A 6,812-nucleotide genomic window follows, 5' to 3' on the forward strand; every position below is an offset into this window, starting at 1 on the left:
CTTACATAAAAACATGCCATGACAATAAACATACTGATAGGTTATTTTTTTTATGCTTACTACAAGGTGTATTATTAACAACTTAAAAAAATAATCATATTAATCCATGGTAAAGAATTGTTATTTAAAATGTCAATAATATTCATTTAAGATTAGATCAAGATGCAGGCTAATCATGATAACTTACCCAATATACAGAATATTTAAGCTCCTTTGCTAAAAAAAAATATATGCTACGAACTACACACCAGCAGTTGGACTTACCCATCAATAGATTTTGCTTGACACTTCAGTAGTAACACCGTGTCTAGTTGAGTGCCACACTTATAGGAGAGCTCCCTAGCCATCCCCATCAAACCCGTTTTACCCACAGCCCCGCCCCCTCTCTTTGTCAGCTGAATTAATTTGATGCTATTTTTGAATTTCTGCGTTTCCCAGGGAAACCTAATGACGCAATGACGTCAATGCGGGTCAATAGCACAGTGATAGGCTGGTGGCGGGGAAAGCTGTGCTCTCCTCCAACAGAAATGACACTGCTGTATCTAAGAAGCCCCGGTGTCCATTCAATTAAGCATACGGAGTATGTTGTACACAAAGTGATTGAATATAAAGAATGAGAAAACATGTTTTAAAAATGCGTACACTATGTCTGCTTTATTACACAAACTCGGGGTGAAACAATGATACTAAAATCATTTATTTTGTTTAGCAAAACTAAGTAAATTCTTACCTTGAATGTGAAGATACGCAGAACATCGTGTTCTTCTGTCTATGCAAAACAAGCTTGTGGGATGTTAACTTCTCAGGAATCAAGTTCGATCCCCCACCCCTAAATACACTGGGAACCCTACTTTCTCTAGGTATTTCTCTTCATTCATTCATTCAAAAAAAAAAAAAAAAAAAAGAGGAAGAAGAAGAAGAGTGTGCTCATTCACGCAGTGAAAACTATGGTCTCACTGTGGTCCAAATGCACGCGTGCGTCCGTATAGCATCCTCTCAGAACCCTTTGTGAACCACTTTTAACCTCGATGACTGATAACATGCATACGGTGAGTAATATTTCTTTCCGTTTCAGTTTTAAACTCATTCTGAACTTTACTGGGGGTTATTACGACTTTGGTCATTTTTAAAAAATGATCAGGAACTGAATATGCGATAACTAGCCTACAGAGTTTGATTGCTTGTGGTTGGATTACACAGGCATCTGGAGTATAAACAGTTCAGATCAAAACTAGATCGAAAGATGCTACTTTTTTGTTTGTGTTCGGGATTACAGAGAGCGCACTTGCCACGTAGAGTCACACGCTTCAGTCTTTCTAATAACTTTTCATTTATCTTGATACTTGGCACGGCAGAGCAGATTTTTCGTCATTGATATCATGCGGCTCTTTCACAAGTTTAAATTCACGACTGTTCTCAAAGCGTGTTGTTCTTGTTGCCGAGTGGTCACGATTCGCGCTATTGTAGCCTAACATTTATGAATCGCACTGATATCTCCGGTACACGTTTAGAGTCCGCTCTTACGTTTTAAAAAGCGCAAACAAACGGATAAAATTATGCTTAAAAAAAAATCTCATGTCAGTTCATGTTCTACTCCTCTTAACTTGATTTACTACAGTATTGATAATGGTTCGCATTTCCCTCACCTGCTGATGTGTACTGTGCCAACTCTGCCCCCCTGTAAAGGGTAAGAGAATACTCGGCTGAAATGAGCGGGCGGCGGGTTCAGCACCACGGACAGCGACTACACGACTGTACCTCAGGCCTCAATGCGAGCGCCTGCGTTGGACTACATTACATATGAAACAGTATGAAATATTGATGCATAAACACATTGCAACTATGGAACGCGTATTTTATAGGCTTTTTCACCAGTGATCACCTTGCAAACCATTACCCAACATTTCCATAAAAATCAATTAGCCTACTATATCGTTTTGCGCGTTGCGTTAAGGTTTTTTTGCAAGGGCCGAGTAGCCTATATTGGGCTGCGGTCTCAAAATGTATTTACAAAACGGCATTTTAGAACTTGTGATTGATTGCTGTGTTTTAATGGATGATAGCCTATATGACTTTTAAATATTTATGATAAATTGAACAGGCTAAACTGTGGCTTTTTGCAGCACAATCACGATCAGATTGGACGTAGTTTGGGAATTGCATAAGGCCTCAGATCCAGAGCTGGATTTTACTGGCAACGTCTGCTCGTCTTTGCATCATCATCAGCCATTGGCACAACCCTTATATGACTGTCTGTGTCAGGTTTTATTGCATGTAGTCTGGTTTGTACTGCGCGAATTTGAATATTAGAAACAATCGTTTTACTTGGTCCTTCTGTTTTCGAGAAAGAGTTTAATGTCCATTCTTGCTCTTACACTGACAGCTATTTGCGTGTTTATGTGGTTAGCGCGAGGAGCTTGTGTGTGTAAAAACTCCTCCTGGTATAAATAATGTTAAAATGTTTGCCTCAAGCATTTATCATACTATCGCCTTACACGAAAAACCAGCCACCGAATACAGCAGTAATGTCTTTCATTAAGGCATCGGCAAAAGGAGGAGAATATGAACGTGACGTCAATGCAACTGACGCAGCTTTGGATAAAGGAGGAAACAGAACAGACTTATTTTCCATACATACATTCCATACATCATTGTATTTATGAGCAATAATTACGGGGTTGTCTATGGCTATTGTTCATAATTATCGTTTTGATGCCGTTAATTGGGGCGTAACAGTGGCTCAAATCAGTTCAACAGTCTGTCAAAAAAGCGAGATACCCGCATCCATTCGAATAAAAGCAGAAATCACGATTAGTCATTTCTAAAGGATGCCATGTCTCCATAACCGAGCGTCACGACTCACGACCCTTTACGCAAACCGCGTAGACGTGAACGCGCATGTCACGATGATCACGTATTGAGGAGCATTTGTGAGTGCTTTTTTCTCCAAGTGCTCTAAAAATAGTAACAGCTAGATCCAGAAATAGACAGGGGTATCACCCTCATATGCAGCCTTCGTTTTGAGGCATAAAAACACACCAGGGCGGCACGTTATGTTCTCTCGTTTTGTCCTTGAGATATTTCCGTGTGTTATTGAACGTTTCATTCAGTACTGACACGTGTATTTCTCTCATCGAAGGCTCCCTCCACCGGCGAGATCTCTTGCTCTCCTGGTGACCTCAGTTGCATGTTCTGGCTTTAAAGGCTATATATTTTTCTTCTTCTTAACGGATCTGTATGGTCATTGGTCACTCAATTCAGCACGCTGAGGTTTAATATCGCGCGCATCATGTCGAAGTCAGGGAACCACCCTGTCTGCATTCAGTGAATAGAGATGGAGGGGGATCTCATTGGAGCTTGATTTAATCACGAAAACCCTCAAATAAGAAAACAAAGGTTCTCTGAATAGCATAATACATTTGATAATTATCATTCGTGGCCGATATCACACGATGAAGCGTATAATGCAGAGGAGCTGTCCGCTACGAGTGGTGCTGAAACAGTCACAATGCTGCAGCTTGTGTCCAGTCCAAATATCCAGTCATTACAGAAACGCATGAAAGACGATTCATTATAGACATTTATAGACCTCTCATGACCTCCGCCATGAGGAAATTGTTGTATGTGGCAGTGCGTTTTCTGGTCTTTACAGCCTACACAGAAGACTTGAGCATCTGACTATTTCCTCAATAATTCAGAATATCACATACGTTTAATAATTAATTCCCTGCACGGGGATCCTGAGGTTAGTCTGGGAACCCTGCTGAAAACACCATCCTAAATCAGCCTAAGATGGTTTGCTCGTCCTAGCTGGCTTAATTATGACCAGGCAAGCTGATCAAGATGGTCCCTCATCCGCAAAAGCTAAAACCAGCCTGGGAATCTGGGGTGAACCATGGCACCTCAAGATCACGTAAATTGTGGCACTTTAAAAAAAACAGCCATTAGAAACTGCCATCAATGATCGAGCCAACGCATCAAATAGCATCGCTGATTTGTAAACAGTCCAGGGCTGCGTTTCCCAAAAGCATCGTAAGCCTAAGTTGATCGTAAAAACGATCGTACGACTGATCTTAATATTATGGTCTGTTTCCCAAAAGCATCGTAGCTTAAGTAGCACTTGAAAATCTTCGTAGAACTACGAGTGCTCTGGAGTAATCGTACATCCCCAAGTGCATCGTAAGAAGACAGATTTATAAGGACACCTGCAGGACAACCGGCAATTACATTTTTATATAGGATTTAACACACTGCAACGTGAGTAATATAATAATGTTTTGATTGTACTTTATTGTACACTTTATTATACTCGTTTTTTGTTTACATGAATTTATAAATGAAATAATTAAAAAGGGAAGAAAAATATAGAAATACGCGAAAGGGTGCTATGCGCGTCGTATGTGAACGAAATGTCAACAGCAAGTATATGACGCCTTCGGATGAGATCGGGCTGGAAATACACACCTAAATTAAATGAATTAACAAAAAAATATATAAAAGAAGTAATGTGGAAAATATGCTTCAAAGACTGGGCAAAATAGGAATGAATTTTAAAAAAAAATCTGTCAATGACGTTCACGAAAACCAGCCATGTATTGGCGATTTCTTGGTTGGCCTTGTGGTCCCATGCCATCTTAGTCGTCGTCCTCATCTTCCACCTCCTCCACCTCTTAATCTTCCTCCCTGTTAAGTAAGGGCACTCTTTAACGTAATCTTTTTGAAAGGTATCTTTTTTTTCATTTTTTTTTTTTCAGCCATTTTGTCAGTGCCTCCGCCTGTAGGTGCTTTATATAGACTTGATTGTCTTGATTGCTAATCCACAACAGATGACGATTATTAGGTTAAACGTTCAGAATAGGAATCCATTTAAGGTTATATTTCAGCACTTCGCAATTGGACAGCGACTCTTAAGTAGCACGTAGAGCGCGTTCTCGCGCGTTCATGTTAAGTGCATTTTTGGGAAACGCGCGTGGAATTGCCGCGAGCGTTCGTAACATTGCACGTAGAGAGCGCTCTTAAGAGCTAAGATACATCGTTATCGGGAAACCCGGCCCAGTTTGTTTATAGACCAAAGCGTGGTCTTTGTAAATCCAGCTCGTCAGACTAAACACGTAGCTGTGAAATTTCGGTCATACATATGGTTTGTGTTCATCACTTCAAAGACCAATCAATTCTTCACAATTGCCAAACGTATGAAGTGGGTAAGAGCCTAGCGCTCCTTGGTAATTCATTTTTGGCGTGCGGTTTAATCGGAAACAGCACAGATTGGCGAGTCGTGACTGCTAAAGTGAGTAATGCGCGTCGGCTGCGTCAGTAGGGGCAAAGCGCTGGGTGCCGGAGACAGATGGAGGGAATCGTGACTGACTGGAAACTTCCACAAATGAAACCACAACCTCATCATGTCTCCACGAGAGCGCTATCTGTTAAGACTGGACTTAAATGTTATGCTCTCGCTGTTCTCCCCTTGTCACTCTCAGTTCTGACCTTGGAATCCGGAGGAAATTCTACACATTGAGAGAAAAGCGACTTTGAGTGTAGAGTCTATGTGTGCGTGTGCATGTGTGCTCGTGCTTGTGAGGATGAGGTTATTTTATGGTTGTGTGAGTGTGTGTGTGTGTGTGTGTGTATTGTGTGAGTGTGTGCGCGCGCGCGCGTGCGTGCGTGGGGTATCCAAATATAGCCAGACTCAGAGAATGGTGTTCATTATTTTATGAGACAAGGAAAAGAGGAAGCAGTGCAAGCTTGTACACAAGGATCTTGAGGAACTTGTGGTAAGTGTCCAGCTGGATCCTTTTGATATTTATCGGCGGTGGTGGACGTGGTGCTTATTATTTGATATGGATAGATGCATTTTGTATTTGAATGGATCATTCCAGATGCTTTGAGTTAATACTCTTAGATTAACACCCGGTAAACAACCGAAACCCGTATAATATATCACTATCATTATCGGATATGTAAAGACAGGATGACACATTCGGATTAAGAAAACGCGCTTTGCAAAGGCAACAATGAAGCAAATTTATTAAATGCATTTCGCACTCCGGTGGAGAATTAGTTTTCTATATTTTTCCTTTTTTCAAAAAGGGGGGTCCCTGTGTGAGAAGAGCACGGATTGGTCGAATGACGAGTTTTCGCATGCTCCAATGAAATCCTTCACTGCTCTCTATTTACTGTGAGCTGGAGCGCAGTAATTCCCCTCCTTCAACAGATCTATCGACTGACAGGAGTAGATCAGCTTTTTGCTTAACCACATCACGAACAGGAGAATATGTACAGTATGGCCATAGGAACGGCATCAGACCACGGATAAAATGACGGTGCGCGGGCTCGGATGGGAAGGCAGTCGTACACTAGAGCGGATTCCGTGCATTTCTCCGCGAATGTGTAGAATTGGAGTCTACTGCACACGGTCCGGCCATTGGCTACAACAACATGGACTGTCAGTAATTATGGACCAAGCCTTCAACTCAGATGCCACATTCAAAGCGAATGGAAAAGTCTTTCACGAATCTTTTTGCGGTCTGGGCTTGCTGTTCTCAACTATCAATGGGAAGCCCTTACCCCAAAAAGCATTTGCGGAGGGCACACACAGCGAATAATAGAAGAAAGCTCTCTCTTACTTCTGCTCCTCTTGGACTATCATCATACTCATTGCCAGAATGGTTATTATGTGATTTTTTTTTTAACTGGAACAAATCCTCGGTCTTTACTATTTTCCTTTCTTCTTCTTTTTTTTTAAATCTAAGTCTGGCACACCCTTTCAGTATCAAGTGACTCCAACCGCGCCTTATCAATTTAACATGTGATTT

Source organism: Phoxinus phoxinus, assembly GCF_949152265.1.
Source record: "Phoxinus phoxinus genome assembly, chromosome: 2".
NCBI classification, from domain to species: Eukaryota; Metazoa; Chordata; class Actinopteri; order Cypriniformes; family Leuciscidae; genus Phoxinus; species Phoxinus phoxinus.